General features: G+C 44.4%; 2 protein-coding genes across 4 annotated transcripts in view; one reads left to right on the top strand and one right to left on the bottom strand.

Moving 5' to 3' along the window:
* Positions 1-23,921, top strand: part of LOC137618708 (zinc finger protein 454-like) — a 584,206-nt gene that overhangs the window by 2,568 nt on the left and 557,717 nt on the right. The window contains exon 2 of one of the 2 annotated variants that reach the window (XM_068348868.1): positions 8,451-8,581. The exons of the other annotated variant lie outside the window; for it this stretch is intronic. The gene's annotated coding sequence lies outside the window, so the exon portion shown is untranslated. The remainder of the gene's footprint in view (positions 1-8,450; positions 8,582-23,921) is intronic. 2 annotated transcript variants of the gene reach the window in all.
* The window catches only part of LOC137618710 (ketosamine-3-kinase-like), a 504,853-nt gene that overhangs the window by 63,255 nt on the left and 417,677 nt on the right, over positions 1-23,921 (bottom strand). The window lies entirely within an intron of this gene.

Here is a 23,921-nt window from a genome sequence, read left to right as displayed (position 1 = left end):
AATAAATCTTAACTAGAAAGATATTATGTTCTCGGACCAAGGCCGGCTGGGCTAGCTCTTGGTTGGGAGAACTAGAATTAAAACCTCTAAGTATTGAGGTCTGAATTCATAATCATAAGGAGTGGATTCCTAAGAATCAAGACTTCTCTTCCTAGGATAGAGATTGTTAAAGGAAGGGATTAACTTTCAGAAACTCATGAGAATTTTTCTAGAGAGTTTCCCTCATATTTTTTACCTGCTGCTCCTCGTTTCGACTTTAGAGTTTTCGCTAGTTGAGTTGATGGTGTCGCTATTTATTTTATTTTATTTGTATTACAAGCCAGCTACAACCCTATTTGGGAAAGCAAGATGCTTTAACCCAAAGGGCTCCTTTAGGGAACAATGGCCTAGTAAATTAATGGTAAAATAAATTAATAAATTAACATTAAATCATTCTCAGGAAAATAACGAACCTTACTGTAGAGATTGATACAGCGCTTGCAGCTGCTACAACAGAAAGGGCATTAAGGCTTTTTATGAGAATAGGACGTGAAAGTATATCTCCCACCACGGGCAGATCTTTTATGATTTAATGTTTTATGTTTTTTAACCGCTCTTGTTAGTGACTCGTAAACATAGCGCAGTGCTCTGGAGGAGGTGTTTGTTCGTTTTCACCTTCCCCCTAGTCCTATATCTCTAACTTACGTTCCAACCCTTGGGAGAAGGAAGGTCGGTAGGCTGAGGTTCTTCGCGGACCTTGTGCATTAAATGTCTGTTCCGCCAAGCGATATTGTTGATGCAGTCCAAGACGGTCTCTCTCCACTTTGGAATGATGAAGTAATGCTCTTTTCTTCGCCTATGACTGGCGAGCTATGACATCACAACCATGTGACATAGTATCTTGAAAAGAGCGGAGTTGGAATGTCTTGAAGCGATCAGTTCGTCATCGCTATGGTATCAGGGACCTTGTAACTGTTTTCTGCATATTAGAATGCAGTTCCCTGATGAGAATAACATTCTTCGTTTTCCCTGTCTACCAGACTAGGTAGTTTCTCGTCATGTATGCACGCGAACAGAACTTACCTTCGCAGGATGCGTGAACAGGAAGCAATCGAGTGTGTTTTTTCTTCCGCGAGAGAAGCGGAAGTTAGACAAGTCACATACAATCCTAGCTCTTCCTCTGGATTCTGACTCACTTTCAGGGAGGAAGGACTTTGTGCTCATCGAAGGATGTATAACCTAGAATTGGTAGTCACCAATCAATTTGTCCAAGACCTTTCAAGAGTCGTATGTTTTCTATTAACTTATCCTGCAGTATCTAACGTTCGCCGGAAGTTTTTTCTTTTCGGAAGAAGGCGACGTGTCAGTACCTGAATCGCGTAAGACACAGTTCTTCGGGGGAAAAGGTGCTCAGTTTGCTTCTGTTCACACTTCTTCTCCTTCCCCAGTTTGGAGAAAGGTCTATTACTTTCTTCTGAGGTCTAGCGACTACTGTTGATGGTATCTCACAGCATTGGATACGTTCAGTTCGCGCACAAGGCGCGCTTGAAATGTCATAGGGACTCTCCCAGGTCGCTCACAGGACTGGGGTTGATGCTCTCTCCCGGCCTTCGCCCATGCTTGAGTTGGCGCACTCGCTACCCCGCGAGTGTAGATTTGGTCAGAGCTAAAAGAGGTCTATTTCATCTGTGTTTAGCGTTTACGATTCTCGGGGGGAGAAAATTTTCTCCTAAAGAGTCTAAGGACTACCATAGATCAAAGAAATGGTTTTCCGATTAGTGTCAGAAGGCATAGTTCTCCTATGCTTAGTAACGCTTCCTTGCAGAGATATGCTCGTGTTACGAGAAGCGTTAGAGCGGGTGCTTGTAGCAGTCTGGTCTCTCTCTTACGACAGACGTCGTGCAGACACAGACGCAAGTTCTGGTCTCTCCCTCACGCAGTCCCAGACGCAGACACCAGTCTGGTCATATGTTGGACGCTAACAGTCAAAAGTTGATCCTTTCAACAAGTTGTCCCTTTTTCGCGGTCTGCGGGACGCGTGACTATCACTCATGCGTACGCATCCTACACATGGACAACTCTCGGCTATCAGTTCCGTCTTTCCGTCAATGACCGGACGCGATTCTTTCGCCTCCACGCTGCACGCTGTAGATTTACAACAAGCCGGGCACACACACAGCGCTGTACCCACACGACAAGGTGAACGCATACCGCACGCTGACACCTTACGGAAATGCAACCACATGCGACATTATTGTCGCATGCTAGACGCATACGGTCAAGTCTTGTTCTCACAGCAGTTTAACCAGATTATTGTCTCTCCTTCGCGTCTCTCTGGCCTCGCAGCTAACGCTCCCTCTTGTCAAGCTTTGGCTTTAAGTTTGTTGAACACTTGCTGATTACACACTAATCAGGTCTTAACCTCACAGCATGAGGTTCACGTGGTTGACGCTTCTTTTCAACGCCTTGCTTTAATATCGGTTTCTTGCGACCGATATGGACGAGTTTTGGGAGGCGGTTCTAGATCCCGATTCTCTCTCACGATATGTTGAGTGTAGGCAGCATGCTGGAACCGTTCTGGACTCATGCTGGGACCATGCTGGGTGCATGCTGGAAGCATGTCTTTAGTCCTTTTCCCCGTGTCAGGATCACGAACGTTTTATGTTAAACCATCAAGCTTTAGGTCTAGCTGCCTCCAGTATTTCGGAAAACCCCTAAGATCTAGAGGGTTGTTCGAAGGAGACAGCTGAGGCTTTCGCTTGTACAAAGGACATTTGCCTCAAGGTTTTCCAACCCAATTAGAGTGCTTTATGGAGTGGTGTAGAGCTAGAGCCAGCTCTTCATTAGGTAACTCTAACACAAGTGGCCTATTTTTTCTTAGACCCTAGAAGAAAACACATTTTCTTCCCTCCTCGACCATCAAAGGGTACAGGAGTATGCGGGCATCTGTCTTCAGACGCAGAAGATTTGATCTATCAAATAGAGACTTTATAGATCATCTCAGATCATTTGAGAGGACTTGGAGGCATCAGCAAGATGCTCCAGCCTGAAATTCAGGGTTCGTTTCTGGAGCTTCGCGGTGGTGACAGATCCGACCCTTTACATTTGGTTTCTTTTTAAGGCCTAACTTTGGAGACTTTCTGAGTAAGTCTACCATAGTTGAGAGTCAGTGAAGTTCACTCTTTTAGCAAGAACATGGACTTCACATTGGTTAAGTCATAGGTACCTTGCAACCTGGATTCTTAGTTATTAATAAACATCTTTCTCATCCATAGCCTAAATTTTTCGGGATCACTATTCTCTCGAATTTTGTTTTGTGATGGGCTGAGAAGAGTTTTTTGCCCGATTAAAACGATGAAGTTTTATTGGGACAAGAACAAAGAAGTTAAGAGTCTATTCATAACTCTTAGGTGCATGGTCAAGAAGCCTGCGCTATCCATGTCTAAACATTCTGTCATCTCGTATAGACTTTGATTACAAAGGTTCTTCCACACGGTTGGGTGACAGATCTTAAGACATTGAAAGAGTAAAGACTCACGAAGTTAGAGCTGTAGAAACTTCTGTAATTTTTAAACTAAACTGTTCTCTGCAAGCATCGCGTATACAGTCTTGTGAAGGGGTAATCCTGTATTCGTCTTGCTTTACTTTTACCGTGTCCAGTCTCTATGAAGACGTCTACGTTTTGGGATCACTTGCAACAACGAGTGCAGTAGTAGGTGAAACATTCTCCACTACATTTCCCTAAATTCCTAGCACCCCTGTTCTTCTCTTGGAACCGTTATATATATTTTTATGATTGTACGTGAAGATTGGTCGGCAATCTTCAGCAATCTTTGACCTAGTCAGGTGGTCATTTTGTTCCTAGAGAGCGCCCGGAACAAGGGTATTAGTTGAGCTCCTGTCATGTTATAGGTGGTTGTACCATTTGACATCTCCTAGAGATCATCAGCCCCGAGTGGATCACTAAGGATAGCAGACAAAATGAGGCAGAGCATTGCTGTCAGCTTCCTTATCAGGTTAGAACCACTTAAGTAGTTTATTTAACTCTTAAGTGAATTTCCAATTACTGTAAGCAGCTGTCTCTGACCCGCCACCAATGGGTGTCAATCAGCTATTATATAACCAGCGGGTAAGTTTTATATTTAAAAATGATATTTTCATAATAAAATAAATTTTTGAATATACTTACCCGCTGGTTATATAAGATTTAGACCCACCCTCCTCCCCTCTAGAGACCATGGGGCTTGGAAAATCTGAATTGGTTGAGTATAGGTCTACCTGTGGTACCGCGAGGGCGCTGGGGTACACCTGGCTTATATGCGCTAAGCTGCGCAAGAGATTTTGAATTTTCTGCCGAGGCGTCGGGGACTTAGGCTATTATATAACCAGCGGGTAAGTATATTCAAAAATTTATTTTATTATGAAAATATTATAGTACATTAATGAACGCCACAGTGTGTACGGTGCTGTTGTCCAATGATCTCGCCAAGCAACACCACTGCTGCAATAAATATCCAGACACAAAAGTTATCAGCAGCCAACCTTGGCAATTATAATCAAGACAAAGTTCCAAGCTGGTGGCATAAGAAAACTTCAAGCTTAATGCAGAACCCCACAACATTAGGGTTAACAACCTATGCAGTGAGTCAACAGGATCTGGACATAAATCTCCAACTACTTTCTGATAATGGGGAGACAAATATCCTAGGAATCCCCCACTGTAAATCATTGCTTGCCCTCACCTGGAACTTTCAAATTCCTCTACTTGACTCCCTACTGCGTTTAGGGTATTATTGCTGTTACCTGTTAAGAGAAACAATAACAGATTAAGTCATTTTTAGGGGGCGTTTGAGGCTTAAATAAACTACTGTAACAAATAAATAAAATTGACAATTTTAAAAGTAATAGGTATTTATCTTAACATACAAACAATTAGATTTTTTTCACACAAACCCTTATTCATTGTAGTGTGAGCAGGGTAACCCATACTACTCAAATCCCCCCCCCCCACTAACTAGCAGTGGGGTAGATATACCTCGCTAAAAGTCTTATGGGTAGTTCCCAGCTTTGCCTAAAGTATATTCCCTATAAAGAATTCAAGGTTTGTATTGTTAGGAAAAATACAAATTACTTCCCCTATACTTTAACAATGAGAAAGTCCGGCTTTTGCAGCGTCCGACTGTAAAAACAATTGTTTTGATTAATGTAGTGGTCATTTGAGCCCAATGGTGGTGTTTTGACTCTGCATGCCAACGGGCTGGTTTTAGCTCCTCAGTCCCATTTTGGTTGGCATCGGATAACTAACTTTTGTTGTTCTCTGATTTTACTGAAGTGATCATTGTAGACCAAGAGTGGCCATAGATGTGGCTTTGTCCTGGAATTGAGGAAAGGACGTGCAATAATTTCACGAGCAGACATCATGTGGATCTTCACACGATCTATGAGTACAGTTCTCAGGACTTCCTGTGTCCTGAATGCTGGACTTGGGCTACCAAACAATGGTTCGAGTACAGCATGGTTAAAGGAAAACTAAGACCAATAAAAAAAGCATTCTGTTTCATCGAAATTTGATACCTTGTCTTCGGCTTCACACATTTCACGCACGTTGTCGAAGCGAACACAAGAAGATATTCAAGGAATGGAAGATCCTTTGTCGAAGGTTAATGACAAGTTGGCAAAGGAGTTGTGGTCTTCCTTTGTATGGAGTAAAATTCCATCATTAGAGAACTTCTAGAAGTTGTAAAAATATGCTCTTCTGGATGACAAAGAGTTGGCAAGTCTCCTGGCTCCCCATCTTTCTCCACATCCTCCTTCAACTCTTTCATCAGTCCCAGGTCCAAGTTTCTCTTCCCCAGAGGCTCCTCCTTATTCCCCTGCTACAAGAACATGGAATATAAATGGACCTGTTGCATCAGTGGATAGAACACTAAGTTACTACAAAGCCATCATGATCGTACACCTTCCCCGGACAGGGAGGAGAAAGAAGTGAAAGAAGAGAGATCCCCAAAAGATCGGAATTGGCCTCTGATTGGGACCCAAAGACCCCTTCGTCTGATGTAATTCTAGTACTCACGAAGGTCTCTCGCTGTAACAATCGTCAATATGAAGAAGAGTGCCACGTGACGTATTCAAGTTTACTCGCCCATATTACAGTTACCAAAAGATCGTTGTAGTGGTTTGTGGACTGTGGCCAGAGGTAGCACCCGAACTGCCTAGTGTTCGAATGCCGACCACACCCCAACGTTCACTACACAAAAAATATACAACAGTGGAATACCCAAAAATCTAGATAATAGGCAAACAATCAAGGATGAACTGGACACTGGGCACCACCCCTTGATTATTATACTGGGTAAGGGGACCCAGCAGGACCCTCACTTCCTTCTTATCTCCCCTTGCCTTGAGCTTGCTGAATATAAGTAAAATATCAGAACATTAGGTGAAAGGAAACAAATACAGCAATACTAAATATATAATGGGTGGCTGAGAAGGGAACACAATGGTGTAAGGAACTGGAATGAAAACAAGAAAAATATTTATTTGTGAATGAAAAAAAAAAAAAATCCATATCAGTCCAGGTATGTTCCTAACGCTATGCTACAAACATTTACATGTTTTGGGACATGATAAATGCAAACGTGTGTATTGCCTGGGTGGTCCAACTATCTGTAATGACCAGTAATAAACCTGAACACTTAATATCTAATGAACCACCTAGATAGAAAATATACAACTGTGAAAATACTGTACTGCAATAATTTTCCCTAAAGCAATACTGTCCTTATCAATGTCCTGTCTACCATTAGGCTGCAAGGTTACTTAAAAATTCTTAGCTTCTGGATAGTATGGCCGCATACGATGCTGTGCACATCTCTGAGGGCTTATGATAGCAATGTCTAGAAAATCTCCAATTGTAACCCCACACTGTGATAAGGTTTTGTTGTCATCGAAACTTTTCTGACCAACAACAGTAGTGCCTACAACAAAGTAAAGTACTTCCAATTCACAGGCAAGATAGTATGAATACAGAGCAGCATCACAGACCACTAACAACGGTAAGAGGCCAGAAGTAACATTCCTCTTTCCTATGTACTTAGAAAAATATCCTAAACTTCTCTCCCTACTGGGGGTAGGGGACTGATGTCAGTATCTGTTAAAAGAAATAATAACGGATTAAGGCATTTTTGGGGGCGGGCCACAGAGGGATATACAAAATAACAGTATATGAAGAAATAAAGTACTTTTCCCACACACACAAACCATTTAGCGTTCTTTGACACAAACCCTTATATATTGCATCATCGTCAATACATGGATGATCCTTTTAAAATTTTTGATTTTTTGTTGCAGGCATAACTGTTAGCAGTCCTGGCCACTTGCTCTGAGGGTAGAGTTTTATAAGAAGAATAGAAAGAAAACTAAGAGAGATGCGTCAGCTTTTGACGTGATAACGTCCAAGCTTATGCCAAAATAATTCTTTAGTAGGTCCTTTTTCTTGCCTTCGTGACCTATTGTTTCTCCTTCGGATTCTTCTAGGACTAGGTTCTTGGGAGGAATTCGTTAAGGGGGGGGGATAGAACCCAGGCTTGTGCTGGGAGAATGCTTCATGAAAAATTGAAGAATCACCTTTTCCAGCAAAGGAATTCTGTACTCGTTTAAATTTCTTTTGAAGTCTTCATTCTGCTGTACTGACTGACATCTGGGAGCACTTACCCTATGGAAGTTTTGGCCTTCCTTGGGCATCACTGATGTTCCATCTGTGGAGGCGCCAGAGGACGTGACATCCGCCGACGTGATTTTGTTTGCTGTTGAGGAGAACTGCTGTTGCCATCTCCCAAGATCTCAGCTTTGAAGACTGATAACGAGAAGAAGCGTCCGCGTTTCTCTTTCATTTTTATCTCTTTGTTTTCTTCTTGAACCCTTCAACCTCATCCTCCACTGCTGACCCTTTTGATGCCATGTCTTCTACCCCAAAGAAGTAGTCGTCACAAGTTCAATAAGACCGTTCTGTCGCAGTCTCGTGAGATTCCAATCGATCACTCCGCACGTACAGTACGAGCGAGAGAGACGATGCCGTTCCGAGAACCAACCCGGTTCGTTAAATTTCAACGGCTCTTCCGGCTTCATTAGAATCATTCTGTACTCCTATTAAGAGACTCAGGTTTGTATGGTAGTTTGGAAAAATATGATTACTTTTGAAATTTGTGACATAAAGTAGCTTCAAAATTTATTTGATCCTACAAATACATATTTCTCTTTATTATGGGTATATCACTCTGGCTTAGCTGGAAAACGAGCCATAACCTCGGGTAAAATGTTTTTGTTTTTTTTTCCAGCTAAGCCAGGACAACATAACCATAGTATAGACAAATGGTTTGTGTGGTTGGGAAAATTGGAAATTATTCCAAATTTGTCATTTATCTCTAGCTATGCATTCCTGTGTCCTTTACCACCTCAACCATCCCTTTCAGTTCTGAGACAAAGATCAAGAGTAAAGAGTCTTTGACAGAAAAGTGGGCGCGGCTACTGTGCAGACTCACATTCACTAAATACCTCATTAAAGAATCAATGGCCCTTACAACATTGCTGCAGACATACTCAGGTTTGTATAGACTCTGGGAGAAATAAAAAACAGAATTAGAATGGTAATTGTTCCGTAACGAGTGCAAACCTACGCTATTTATAGGAGTATTACTTAAGAAGAATCTGAAAGGATGAGCGATTAAAATTTAGCGAGGGTTAACTACCCATCCCGCTAGTTAGCGGGGGTTAGGGGTGTAGCTAACTGCCCCTTTCATTCACACACCTGTGACTGGGCTTCACTTGACTCTTGGCATGGAAGGTGAGCGGTTGTTGCCGCTTTTCCTCCTCGCCTATTTCGGACTGCCATTAATATTTGTCTTTTTAACTTATGTTTTTCTCTTCTATATATATGGAAACATTCTTAATATGTATACAGTGGAACCTCACAATAGCGGACTAATAAGGGGAATGGGTGTCCGGTACATCAGCATCCAGGATGCTGATGTACCTATCCATATTATTACTGAAAATGAGAGGATTAAAGTTTGCCCTTTCAAGCAGAAGCCACTGCAGTGCCTGAAATGTTTTAAATTTGGACACCCATCTAAAGTTTGTAAAAATGAAAAAATTCATGGCACTTGTTCTAGATCTTACCATGGAGAGTGTACCCTAAAAGCCATGTGTATAAAAGAAAGCAATTCTAATAATAACTCCAGTGGTAGGAATGATGAGCTGTATAAGTTGGAAGAAGCTGCCTACAACAAATCCAGTTTGGAACATATAAGTGTGGGACATGCAAAAAGACTGCTGAATAGATCAACTGGCTATGCAAAGGCCTTAAAATCAAAAGGAAATTTACCACAGGAGACATCAAACCCACCTAGTAATGCCAGTAGTTCCAAGAAAAGAAATACGTCATCTAATAATAAAGTGGTGCATGATGAGGTAAGCATATTGCCTTCTGAGGCTTTACCATGGTGTATTAAAACTGGGGCATTGCCCATCTCTGTACAACCTTTGCCCGCTCCCCCTTACCAACAATAGTACTAACCTCTGTGAGGTCATGTCCTTGCCTGATTTGATAGAGGTTCCTCTTGAAACCAAGATACCAGGCGCACCTGTAGTGGGGAAGCTGCGCGCACACAGCAAATTCCACCCAGACAACGGACCTCACTGAGAAAGTTGACAATCTTGCTTTGAACTTGGATGGACCCAAAAGCAGAGAAAATGACATGCGCTGACAAAGTTAAGGAAAAAAAATCTGTGTAATCAAATCAACAAATACAACAACTAAAATTACTGAAATAAAAAACCGAGGACGAACAGACACTTAAAGACATTCCAATACTTAACCCGAGGTCAACTTCAAATGGAAATGTTGTTGTAAACTTTACTAACAAAATGATCAGAGAAGAGGCTGAAAACAAAATTCAGACATTGGAAAATTAAAACCAAAAAGAGTGATATGCAATGTGTGCAATGATGAAGTGGAAGTACTAAATGCCTTGATTCAAAGAAATCATTACCTAGACCATATCCAAAACATAGAAGAGAAGATGAGTGTGGTACTGAAGAAAAATGTTGCAGGTGGGACTACTCTCTATGCGTTGAAATGTGATCCTGAAGTTCGAAAGGCTATTCACGATAATCATGACAAAGTTATGTTGCGATGGGGTACTTTTGACATTCCTGATAGATAGCACGTGATCACCTGCCACCACTGTCAGAGGTATGGAGATCTCGAAAAAGATTGCAAGTTTAAAACTGATGATAAAATCTGCGGGAAATGTTCAGGAAAACATTCCACCAAGGAATGTAACTCGCAAATGCCAAAGTGTATTAACTGCACAAAATTAAACAAACCAAATGATCGTACAGTAAATTCTAGAGACTGCAAAGCTTTTGAGTTGGAATTGAAAAGACTAGCAGAAAAATCTGATCTTGGATACTAAGGATGTCATAAACTGTGGCTACTTAAATAAAACTATCCAAATTCGAGAATTGATAAACGGGAAATACATGCACATACTAGCATTGTCTGAAACATGGTTAAATAACTTTGTCAAGGCTAAGATCACTGAAATGACCCCCCCCCCCCCCACACATAACTTCTTTCACATTCCAAGAGAGGGTAGGTCTGGGGGTGGGGGTGGGGTGTTGGACTCTTTATTCATAAAGTTTACTCAAATATCAAAATGTTAAAAAACGGATTTTGAGCGAAGCAAAAAAAGGGATTTTGACGTAGGAAAAATCTATTTCTGGGCGAGGGACCTGTGCCGCCCAGTGAATAAGCTCCATTTAAGCACTTATTCTTAGGTAATTTACTGCTAAATATACCAGAGAAAAAATGTAAAGGAGTGCTAGGTTAACTAGCTCGCTCACCTATTGGTGTCGGTATAAAATTGGGCGTATATTCCAGAGGTCCCGCACTATTTAGATTAATCCACGACAGAGAACCCCAATAGAGGAGAGCCGTTCAACCTCACTCGGTACTACTACAATGCATCCGCTCAGAACCCAACTCCTTAGCACCCAAAGTTTGGGGACTCCAAGGGAGAGGAGCTGGGAGGGTTCACTGGGCGGCACAGGTCCCTCGCCCAGAAATAGATTTTTCCTACGTCAAAATCCCTTTTCTGGGCTCGAACCTGTGCCGCCCAGTGAATCTATACAAGAGAAAAATGTCACCAAACTTGCAAAATAAAGGAAAAAACATAAGCGTGAGAGAAATACAGGATGCTTTAATCAGAGATGAGTACCAAAAAACAATTATAAGGGTATCTTAAATATGAACATAAATCCAATAAGGTAGGTATAATAATGCCGTGAGTGATAATATATACAGATACTCAGGAGCATAAAATTTACAAATATAATAACAGTATTCAGGTGCGAGACCAACGAATACAATAGGGTATAAATGAGGCAGGTAAGAGGGAGAGATAAAGAGTCAAGGCATTAACCTGTGAGTTACTCGGGAGTAACTACGCTCCCTGCGGCTACTGTAGAAAATTTTAGGGCTTCCAAATGTTTAAGGTAGTGTTTCTTGAACACTGACGGTGATTTCCACCCTGTATACCTGGAAAGGTCTGTAAAATTCATGTGGTGAAAGAAGTTCACCGAGGTGGCAACCGCCCTGATATCATGTGCAAGAGGAAAAGAGTCAGGGTTAGCTTGTTTAATAAAATACAAAATTTGTTGCCTGATCCCTTTAATAGTAATGGTACCGCCTTGTTCTCTAACGAATAGAGGCCCCGAGGAGTTAGAGGAGGTCCGGGATAGATAAGACCTAAGAGTAGTGACAGGGCACAGCGACGGATCTTGCGTGAGGGGAACAATTTTCCAGGAGGTCCATCTGTTTTGAGGGTCTTCATTCTTAGCCAAAAAGAATTTGTTAGGAGAAAGAAGGACCTCTCCTGAAGGCAGAAAGTCAATATGACCCGGGTCTCTCGACAAGGCTGCCAATTCAGAAATTCTTGCCCCGGAAGCCAAGCTCACTAGGAAAAGTGTTTTCCTGAGAAGGGGCATGTAATCACAAGAACTGTTAATGGTATCAGAAGCCAATTTGAGTACGTCATTAAGGAACCAGGTCACCGGGGTAGGACGAGTAACCGGTTTCAGTCTGGCACAAGCTTTCGGAATTGAAGCTAACAAAGAGTCGGTTAAGTCTATGTTAAAACCCACTAGGAAGATCTTTTTCAGAGCCGATTTAATAGTGGTGATAGTATTGGCTGCCAGACCTGATTCTAATAAAGATCTAAAGAAAGTGACTGTAAGGTTCAAGTTCATACAGTTCACGTCTGAGTCTATTAAAAATTTTGCCAACTTTTTAACTGCAGAGTCATACTGACGGATGGTGGAATCCCGTTTATCTGATTCTAGGAACAAGGTGTTTTGAGGATCAATATTGGCACCATGCATAGCCGCAAACTTCATAAAGTCCATAAAGTTAGGGCGCTCTGAATGTTTGAGAAAGCGTACACAACGCGTGTTTGTACTATCTGAGACAGAACCGGATTGGGTATCGGGTGAGGGTATAGTCTCAACTCCCGCAGGAGAGGATACCAGTTGCTCTTGGGCCAGTTGGGTGCGACCAAGGCTACTTGTCCCTTGAAGGATCTCAGTTTGTCTAGAACTTTCAGCAAAAGATTCACCGGGGGAAAGAGATAAATCTTTTCCCAGTTGTCCCAATTCTGTGACATGGCGTCTGTGGCGTAAGCCTGAGGGTCTAGATTGGGAGCCACATATACTCTCAATTTGTGGTTGGATTCCGTGGCGAAGAGGTCCACTTGGAGACCGGGAACCTGAGAGAGAATCCACCGAAATGACTTTAGATCGAGTGACCATTCCGATTCTAGAGGGGAGGTCCGGGACAGGGCGTCTGCCACTACATTCCGGACTCCCGCCAGGTGGACAGCTGAAAGATGCCAACGGTTCGAGGCTGCTAGGGAGAATATGGCTACTAGAACATGGTTCAGAGGCCCTGACTTTGACCCGCCTCTGTTGAGGCAGCGGACCACCACTTCGCTGTCGAGGACCAGACGAAGGTGTTGTTTCTTGGGAAGAGCGAGACGTTTCAGGGTTAGAAGAACTGCCATGGCCTCTAGCACATTGATGTGAAAATGGCGGAACAAGGGAGTCCAAAGACCTTGAACTTTCTTGAGCTGAGAATAGCCGCCCCAACCTGATAGGGATGCGTCTGTGTGAATGATTAATTCCGGGGGCGGAAATCGAAGGGGAACTGACTTTGACAGACTGTTTGCTCTTGTCCAAGGAAGAAGTCTTTCCCGTAGAATGGGAGGAAGGCGGACTTTCCTGTCCCGGAGCTTCCGGTTCGCCCTCGAACGCCAGACACGATTGATATCTTTCAATTTTGCCTTCAGAAGAAGATCCGTCACTGAGGCAAACTGAAGGGACCCCAGAATCTTCTCTTGAAGCCGTCTGGAACTTACTTTGTCTTTGAGAAAGCGTTTGGTGTTTCTTGCAATCTCTAACCTCTTGGGTCTGGGAAGACACAGAGTATGAGATATAAGATCCCATTGCAGGCCGAGCCATTGGAACTTCGATTTTGGAAGAAGACGGGACTTCTTGAAGTTGATCTGGAAGCCTAGAGATTGAAGATAATGGATGACTTTGTGAGTGGCTTTTAGGCAATTTTGGGAGGTGTCTGACCAAATGAGCCAGTCGTCCAGATAGGCTACTACTTGAATCCCTTGATTCCTGAGTTCCTGAACAGCGACTTCTGCTAGCTTTGTGAAGATCCTTGGGGCAATGTTGAGCCCGAAAGGCATCACCTTGAAGGAGTAACTTTTGTCCCCTAAGCGAAAGCCTAGGTACGGACGGAAGTGTCTCGCTATCGGGACGTGATAGTAGGCGTCTGTAAGATCGATAGAGGTGGTGACGGCCCCACGGGGAAGTAAGGTCCGCACCTGCGAGACGGTAAGCATTCGAAACTTGTCGCATTGAATGGACAAGTTGAGAAGGGATAGATCTAGAATCACTCTTCTCTTGTCTGAATCCTTCTTCGGGACACTGAACAGCCGACCTTGAAACTTCAGATGTTTCGTTTCTTGTATGGCATTCTTTTGTAAAAGTTCCTGGACAAATTCGACCAGGTCCGGAGTGGAATGTTGACGAAATTTGTTCGGAGGAGGAGGTCCTTGAATCCAACTCCACCCTAGTCCCTTGGAGATGATACTGAACGCCCAGGGACTGAACCTCCATTTGTTGCGGAAGGCATAGAGCCTCCCCCCTACCTGCTGCACCTCAGTATTGGTTTGAGGAGTTGCCTCCACGTCCGCCTCGGAAGTTCTTTCCTCTGCGAAAGGCTCTTCCCCTGCCTTTGTTCTGGTTAGAGCCACGGTGGTAGCCTCTACCTCTACCATAACTCTGGGAAGAGCTATGAGCCTCGTAGGACTGGTTAAAGGCAGGGGAAGTGGCGGAGGCACCAGAAAGCTGGCTCTTAGGTAGCAGAACGGTGACATAGTCATCCGAAGGAGCCCGAGAGGTGGAAGGCTGTGCAGGGGCAACAGAAGATGGAGGAAGAGGCAGCCGGAAGTTGGATGAAGCACTCTGTTGTTGCCTGAACTGGGTGGAGGTATATGGTCTAAGCTTCTTCCTACCCCGGGCTTGATAATTTGCGGGGTCATACTTGCGTTTAGGGGTCAAACCCCAACGGGCTTTAAGGCTCTGATTAACCCTAGTGGCCTCCGCCAAGACTTCCTCTACGAGATCCTCGGGGAAGAGATTTGAACCCCAACAGGAGGACCGGATGAGTTTATTAGGTTCATGCCTAATCGTCGCCTCAGCTAGAACATGCTTGCGACATCTGCGTTTAGCAGTAGCAAAGTCATATAAGTCATAATATAACGACTGTAGCGTAGCCTTGTTGAGAGACTTAAAAATACTCTTCGTATCGTAAGTCAAGGCTATCGACTCCGTGGATGTGGCCAGGTTTAGAGTACGGCCCACACGTAGGCGGGAATCATATTCCTGTTTAATGAGAGATTCCGGGAGACGGGGAAGCTTCTCACTAAACAAGACTGAGGCACAGTCTGCTGCAAGCTTGCCGGAGGTAAAGGTGGTATGGACGTTGTCCCAACACTCAATACCTGAGGGAAGAAGGAGGGAGATTGGATCCACCTCTCGGATGGGAGGCAAGGGCTTCTCCTCCAGAGCATATTGAAAGGCAAGCTCTGCCACCTTATTGACGCATGGAGTCAAGGTGGTCTTGTCCATTAAGAACATCGTAAAGGAGCTTTTATGAGGCGTCAGCATGGTGTTAGTGCAGCCGATGTCATTCAAAAATCTGGCCCAAACAGATTGGGCTTGCTCCTTCGGGAAGATGACCGTCTCTTTGGGGACCTTGTCTAATCGGACTAAAGCTTCCTCGGTAAGTCTGGCATAACCATGAAATGGAAATGCCAGACCCGGAGGAAAGAATTCAAAGTCCTCTAGAGGGCGAGTGCCAAGGCCCTCCAGAGTCAACATTCCGTCTGAGAACGGGGAATGAAGAGCCATCCGCCAGGGGTTGTTCTTGGCAAACGGCGGGAGCTTAGAGGCATCCGGTATGAGAGAGCTTTGGACTCTCTCCGGAGCTCCTTGCTCTAAAGCCCCAATTCTCTGACCGAAGTTAGAGAACATCGTGTCCATCCTCGACTGCATCTCCGAAACCAACTTTTCCTGCATCTCCGACACGATGCGGAGCATAGCTGATTCGGAAAGGCCCGGGCTAGCAGCAGGAGGGGCGGAAGGAACTCCCGGGTCGTGAGACTTAGAGGAGGAACCAGAGGTCTTTGAAGACGGGTTCGTACCATGTTTAGAGCCATGAGAAGTCTTGTGAGGCTTGCGAGCTTTGGGTAAGGTCCTTGAAGTAGACTTATCCTTAGGGGGAACCGGGTATGAACGTTGAGACGAATCACGGTCCCCAGAAAATCCAAGAAAGGAAGAGCGATCAGAAGAAGAAGAAAGAGCGGGGCTGAGGATAGGAATCTCAGCGCCGGACACACCTGCCTCACTTACCACCCTACCTGTATCCGGCTCGTCTAGCAACATTGGTTCGACGTCCAGGTTCATGGAGGCAACATTGTCCTCCAGACCTCCGGGGGCGTCCGATGGATCTTGCTCTGGGTCGATGAGACCCGTTATAGTGGCATCAATGTGGGCAATGATGGGAGCTGCCACATGCCTAGCCACAGCAGCTGAAGACTTGGCGTTGGGGTAAACCATGGTGCAGTAGTCCTCAGATAGGACGTACGGCCGCTTAGACTTTACATTCCGGGCAAAACCACCAACCCACACCTTCAGTGTGGCCCGAGCCGCAGACTTTTGCTCCGGGGATGCCTGAAATAATAGTGGGAATTATAAAAGGGAAACTCCCAATGGTCCTTCAAGACCATAGATATCTTACTAATAGTAAATAAAATAAGAAGGCAATATAGCCAACGGGACTCACCGAGTCAGAACCAAGGGTAGTGATGAGGTCGAAGCAAATCACACAGTTATCCGGGTGCCATACCACAACGTCTTCCAGTTGAACCCCACAAGGGGCGTGAGATCGGCAGACGGAGTGGCCACAAGGCTGGTGCAGAACAGCTGCCCAGGCCGGCGTCAGACAATGCACCATCTGTAAAAAGAATAGTATATGAGAAACTGTAATTCTCTTAATTAGGGGCGGGTCTGGAGGACCCGGGCCTAACATAGGTCTAACACAAGATTAGAGCCTAACTGTACTATTCTATAAGTGGCCTAACATAGGTCTAACACAAGAATAGAGTTTAACTGTACTATTCTTTTAAGTAGGGCCTAACATAGGTCTAACACAAGATTAGACTGTAAAAAATAAAATAAAATTTTTTTTTTTTTTTTTTTTTTTTTTTTTTTTTTTTTTTTTTTTTTTTTTTTTTTTTTTTTTTTTAGGGGCGGGTCCGGAGGACCCGGGCCTAACATAGGTCTAACGCAAGGTTAGAGCTTAACTATAATATTCTTACATAGGGGCGGGACCGGGGGTCCCGGGCCTAAACATAAGTCTAACTTGAAACTAAAGTATAGCCATCCATTCCGGTCAAGCCGGGAGCATAAAAAAGGATGCAAAAACAAGGAATTAAGACACATAGTGTCTGATTTCCCGGGGTGGGGTAGACCCCGGGCCGGGAAATAAAGGTATATTCAATACCAATTCCTTTAGGGACTCCGGGGTAGTGATCTGTCATATATAATCATCATAGGAAATGTTATAAAATAATAGGGGGGCGGAACTGTAACTAAGAACTGCCAATCGAACCCGGAGGGTTTCGTATAACATAAGCCAGAATGAAAAGTGAATATAAAATAGGGTACACCGGGATCCAACTCTGTAGACCGGTGGCCAACCAGACTAGACAGAGACTAAACCGCCGGGCCACCCGGAGGACAAAGTCCATAAACACTTAACTACCCCCTCTAAAAGGAGGGAAGGCAACGGTCCCTTAGTGGAGGGGGGAGAAGCCTAGCCTCCCACCTAGCTAGAGGGGGAGCGTGGGGGAGGATCACGTGATACGAGGCAGCAGGGCTACCAACTGACGATCCCCAACAGACAGATCAAACGGAGTAATGGCACAAATATTCATTATAATAATAATAAAAGCGTTAAATATATGAATAAACACATAGAAAATTTTTGGGCAAGGCATGCAACATAAATAATTAAATCGCAAAAGACACACCTGATGGCTAAAATAACATTGCCGCCTTAGCACGGTCGGCAGCCATAGCGATACGTAAATGATATCGGCCCAAAAATTGAACCACGAGGATTCTAAACGCTAAATAATGAATATTCACAATAACAAATAATATTTGATAATAAAAATAAAACACATAGTAACACCGCAAGTGAAAATTAAAAGCTCTCAAAAACAGGAGTACCAACTGTAGTGAAATCAAGCAAGATCGGTATGAACGAAGAGAATAAACTCCTATAATATAAATATTAAACGATCTAGGTTGCTCAAAACACAGTAAAACCCAGCTTGGTACTTAACTTGGACGGTGTCTCCTGGGAAACCGACGAAGAAGCCATAATTCACTAGAAAATATCCAAAAATCGAGAGCACTTGAAAAATGCGGGTTACTGCACAAGTCGTGCTAAACGGAGTTGAGTTCTGAGCGGATGCATTGTAGTAGTACCGAGTGAGGTTGAACGGCTCTCCTCTATTGGGGTTCTCTGTCGTGGATTAATCTAAATAGTGCGGGACCTCTGGAATATACGCCCAATTTTATACCGACACCAATAGGTGAGCGAGCTAGTTAACCTAGCACTCCTTTACATTTTTTCTCTGGTATATTTAGCAGTAAATTACCTAAGAATAAGTGCTTAAATGGAGCTTATTCACTGGGCGGCACAGGTTCGAGCCCAGAAATCTATTTTTGGGTGAGATAGCCATGTCGTCCTGATGGAGAGCTTACCCTCTTTCCTGACCCAACGTTTCTCGCCAAGAACGAGCTTCCCACCAAAAGGTGGGGCCCTTGGAGAATCTGCCCTCTGAAGGAAGATGTCTCTCTCTATGTCCAGTGGAGAGTCTAAAGGTCTATATTCGAAGAACCTCAGACTTCGGCGTAGGACAGCTCTTTAAAGGAGAAACATCGGGTCCGAAAACAAATACTAGTACTATTGTATAACATATTTGAAGAATTCAGTGCATTCATTGAGATGATTATCATGGAGAAAAATGAATTAGTTATTTTTGGAAACTTTCATCTTTGGATGGATGACGCATCAAATCTTGACGGTCTGGTATTTAGTGAGTTATTAGAATCATATCAATTAGTGAATAGTGTCGATGGTACAACTACTTTAACTGGGCATACGTTGGACCTAGTTTTGAGTGATGGAAAGAATAACATTGTATCTGATATAAATGTTGGAGAGAAATGTATTATCTGCCCAGTACACAAACTTATTACATTTAGTCCATCTCTACAGAAACATACAGTAGTAAAGAAATATAAACTTTAGACAAATGAAATTTTTCTCCTACCAACATCTGTTGGGAGCTATGTGGGTTAACTGTCTTATGGCCACTTATGATAAAGTGAGTAAAGAGAAAATGATACCATGTGCCTACCGATGGAAAAGACTACAACTGTTAAAGACCAATCTTTTTGGTTTGATGGAGAGACTAGTGAAAAAAACTGCTATGTGTCAATACAACTACCTAATGAGAAAGAAAAAAGTGAATTCTATAAAAGAAAGATCTGCAAAGCAGCAACAGATAATAAATAAGTTATTTTTAAACACAAGACTTACCCGGTAGTTATATATATAGCTTACGTCCCCGACATCAACGGCAGAAAATTCGAAACTCGCGCCAACCGCCAGTTGGATAGCCAGGTGTACCACCCCTGCACCCTAGCGAGGTACCTGGGAACCATTTCAGTGACCCTCATATATTCCCTGCCATCGCTAGCGGCGACACGTGAATTCTACTCCGTCATTACTGATCGTTTTTTTGGTTAAGTACAAATCTTTGGTTATTGACTCCCGCTTGTTTTTGATCTCGCTTTGGATATTTCTTGATTTGGTTTGGATTAGATGATTTTTTACCTTTGCTTGTCTAAATTCTCTTAAATTTTAGGTTATATGTGACTAGTGGGTGTAAGACCCGTATAGCTAAAGCCTCTCTTGACTCCCATTCTCTCTGTGTTTCATGTAGGGGTAAAGAGTGTGATTTAGGTGATCGCTGTGACGAATGTGTCTTGCTGCCAGAGCATGAATGGATTGATTTTGATAAATACAGGCTTAAACTCAAAAGGGATAGATTGAGGCGTAGTTCTTCTCGCTCTTCTAGAGATATTTCCTCCTCCCATGTCATTAAAACTATTACTTCACCTGTAGTGGTAGATCCTGATCCCACTATTGCAATTGCTAATGAACCTTCACTAAAAGATATGTTAGTGGCGATTCAAGCTCTCGGCGCTAAAGTTGAATCTTTGGCTGCGGATAGGACACAGTTGATGTCCGATATACGTCTTTTGAAAGGTGAAGGTGCAAGTGCAAGTGCAGTGAAGTTAAGTGCAGTTGAGGGTGCGCCTGCTCTTGTCTGTCGTCCTCCTAGTCCTAGACCTCTTCCAAGCTCCCCAACCCCTGGGAGAAGGAATGTCGAAAGGCGAAAGGATACGAGAGGCTGTATCAAACGAGCAGATGTCCCCTCGAACGTACCTGTGGGCACCTCCCAGGACGTTCGCCCTCACCATCGGAAAGGTGAGGTTAAGTGTTTTTCGTCGTCTTCGGATGACCTCTTGCCTAAAAAAGGCTGGAAGCTCGCTTCCAGGCCTCTTAAGAGGTCCTATGATTCGGCCAATCGACGTCCTGCTAGTTCTAAACCTGGATGCAGTCACTGGGATTCTCCAGAGCCTTTTGAAAGCCCCCCAACCAAACGTCCTTTTAGAACACTGGACGTTTCCAAGGATCCTTCTGTGCACTCAGGACCAGGCTTTACCTCATTCCAAGCTCCCAAGCAGCCTTCAGACTGGATTTCGCCTTCTAGGCGCTCTGTTCCGTTTAGCGGTGAGGAGAACGTTATGACCTCATCGGCGTTTTCACAACGTTCGGATCCTAACTTTGTAATTCTTCAAGACATACAAAGCAGGCTCACAACCTTTATGCAATCATATCAGCGCAGCGACAAATCTCGTATCAGCGATCGTGATCGGAGCAGCGAACCAGGACGTGTTTCCGAGCGGCCTCGTAATCGGGGATCGAAGCTTCCTGCTAACCGATACGAACGGCCTTTAGTAAGCGATCGTGATCGTTCTCCTAAGTCCGTGGTCCACGATTCTTTTATTGAACGCGATCGAGACTGTGTGCCTGTGCGTTCTTCTAAGAAAGACGTCGGACGTCCTGTTAAACAGGTTATTGAACGCCCTTCGACTCAGGCTCCTGAATTTCCTACTGAACAGGCTGCTGATCCTCCTCCGGTTCAGACTGCCGAACGTCCTTGCAAACAGGCTACCGAACGTCCTTTTAAGCAGGCTGCCAAACGTCCTATCATTCAGGAAGTTTCTATCTCCGCCAATTATTTTAGTGAGCGTCCTTCAGGTCGCGTTTCCGGGATGGTTACAGTTGAACGAGTCGCTGAACAACGAGCGGTTCGTAGTACTGATTGCTTGTCAGCAGTTGACGGCAAGCGTGTTTCTGAATATGATCCTGAACGTCCTATCCCTGGTCATATTTCGGATGTTAGTTTGGATTACGAGGAGGAGGCTTATCCTTTTCAAGACATCGATGCGGTTCATGTATAGGAACTTCTCGTCTCCGATCGAGCTGATCGCGAGCGTTCGGTTGAGCCGCACGCGACTCTGCCGCCTGTTACTGTTCGCAATGAGGCTATTTCTATTGCGGTTGGCACTCAGGTTTTTTCTGATATTGATACCGCTCTTAACCCTACTGCTCCCGGAGGAACGTCGCTAGAGAAGGAAGTAGAAGCCCAGCTTTCTCCTTTGGAGTTTGATGACGTTTCAGAAGACGAGGACTCTGTTTCTTTCCGTCATTCTGCTGATCTTAAAGAACTTATGAGAGTTTTTACGGAAGAGTTTTCGGACTTTTTTGTGCCTATAGCTCTGCGTTCTCCCCCGTCTGAGTTTACTCTAGGCAAAGCCTCTAAGAAAGGCCGTTTTACTAAGATGGTGCTGTCACGTTCGTCCAAGAGAGCTCTTAAATTAATGGGTGACTGGTTTCAGTCTACGAAGGCCTTAGGAAAGCCATCTTTTTCCTTTCCTCCAGCTAGACTGGCTTCGAGGTTGAGCATCTGGTATGAGAAGGGAGAAGTTCTCGGCTTGGGGATTCCTGCCTCTGCCCAGGGAGATTTCTCAAGCCTTGTAGACACTCCTCATTGGTCAGCCATGAGAAAGACCAAATTTTTTGGTCCACTTCAGAAATGGACCACCTTCTCAAAGGAATTTTTCGGGCCTTTGAAGTTTTTAACTTCCTAGACTGGACGCTGGGGGCCTTGGGTAAAAAAGTTGAGACTTTTAAAGAGGGGGATACCTCTGCCCTGGTCCATTTGATGTCGTGCATGGACAAGGCCTTGAGGGATGGCTCTAATGAACTTGCAGCTCTTTGTTCCGCAGGCATCCTTAAGAAAAGAGATCAACTTTGCTCTTTTCTTTCGCGGGGGGTGACTCCCTTCCAGAAGTCCGAACTCTTATATGCTCCTCTTTCTCCATTACTGTTTCTGCAAGAACTTATCAGGGAGATCTCTGCAGCTTTAGCTCAGAAGGCCACTCAGGATCTTGTCTCCAAGACTGCTATAAAGGCTTTGCCTTCCTCTTTTATCAGCCGCAAGTCTAAGGAAGATACTTTTCCCAAGTTTTCCCAGCCCTTTTGAGGAAGATCTTCTAGTAGGGGTAGCTCCAGACCTGATGCTAGAAGGAGTAAGAGAAGACGTTTCAGGGCAGGGCGAAGCAGAGTCTGACTGCTTTCACCTTCAGGCAGTGGGTGCCAGACTACTCAAATTCTGGCAAGCGTGGGAGAAGAGAGGGACAGACCAATGGTCTATTCAGATCTTGAGGGAGGGTTACAAGATCCCCTTTCTAGGGAGCCCTCCCCTGGTCTCAGTGCCCGTGGATCTCTCTCCCAGATACTGTACAGAGAGGAGGCAAAGAGACAAGCTCTTTCGATCCAAGTGTCTCTTATGTTAGAAAAGGGGGCCATAGAGAAGGTTCAGGATATCCGTTCACCTGGTTTCTACAATCGGCTATTCCTGGTACCCAAGAACTCGGGGGTATGGCGTCCAGTTCTGGACGTGAGTGCGCTGAACAGGTTCATCATCAAAACGAAGTTCACCATGGAGACTTCGAAGTCAGTGCTAGCAGCAGTAAGGAGGGACGACTGGATGGTCTCATCAGACCTTCGGGACGCCTACTTCTACATCCCCATCCATCCGAGCTTCAGACCCTACCTCAGGTTTGTTTTCATGGGAGACGTCTTCCAGTTCAGAGTCCTATGCTTCGGTCTTTGCACAGCGCCTCAGATCTTTACGAAGCTCATGCTGAATGTAGCAAAGATCTTACATTCAAGGGGCATAAGAGCCTCCCTATATCTCGACGACTGGCTTCTCAGAGCGCACTCTTACGATCACTGCCTGAAGGATCTTCAGACAACCTTGGACCTTGCGGAAGAACTGGGTCTCCTTGTAAACAAGGAAAAGTCTCTCTTGGTTCCATCTCAAGAGATTTTATATCTGGGGATGACGATACGGAGTCAGATTTTTCGGGCTTTTCCGTCTCCCTTAAGGATAGAGCAAGCCAAGTTGAAACTAAGATCGTTTCAAAGCAAGAAAGTTTGCTCAGCAAGGAAATGGATGAGTCTGATAGGAACCCTCTCCTCCTTGGAGCAGTTTGTCCCACTGGGAAGGCTGAATCTTCGTCCTCTCCAGTTCCATCTCAACAGCCATTGGGACAAGGAGAGGGACTTAGAATCGATGTCCATTCCTATCACGAACCCCATCAAAGCCTGCCTTCGGTGGTGGGAGGAACCAGACAAGTTCCAGGAGGGTCTCGACTTGTCAATGAAAAGCCCAGATCTTGTGTCATGCTCCGACGCCTAGGACACAGGATGGGGAGCAACCCTAGACAAGTTAGAAGTCTCGGGTCTTTGGACAGAACCCCAGAAATCCTTGCATATCAACCACAAGGAGTTATTGGCAGTTCTTTTAGCCCTCAAAAGTTTTGAGGCTTTAGTCACCAACAAAGTAGTTCAGGTCAATGCGGACAACACGACAGCATTGGCATACATCTCAAAGCAAGGGGGAACACACTCGATATCTCTGTACGAGATGTCAAAGAATCTCCTGATGTGGGCAAGAGAGAGAAACGTTATACTTCTCACGCGATTCATTCAAGGGGAGAAAAACGTTATGGCAGACAGTCTCAGCAGACGGAAT

This window comes from Palaemon carinicauda, chromosome 25 (assembly GCF_036898095.1).
Source record: "Palaemon carinicauda isolate YSFRI2023 chromosome 25, ASM3689809v2, whole genome shotgun sequence".
Lineage (NCBI taxonomy): Eukaryota > Metazoa > Arthropoda > Malacostraca > Decapoda > Palaemonidae > Palaemon > Palaemon carinicauda.
Note: the sequence above shows the minus strand (reverse complement) of the source record. Positions and strands in the feature narration are given on the sequence as shown.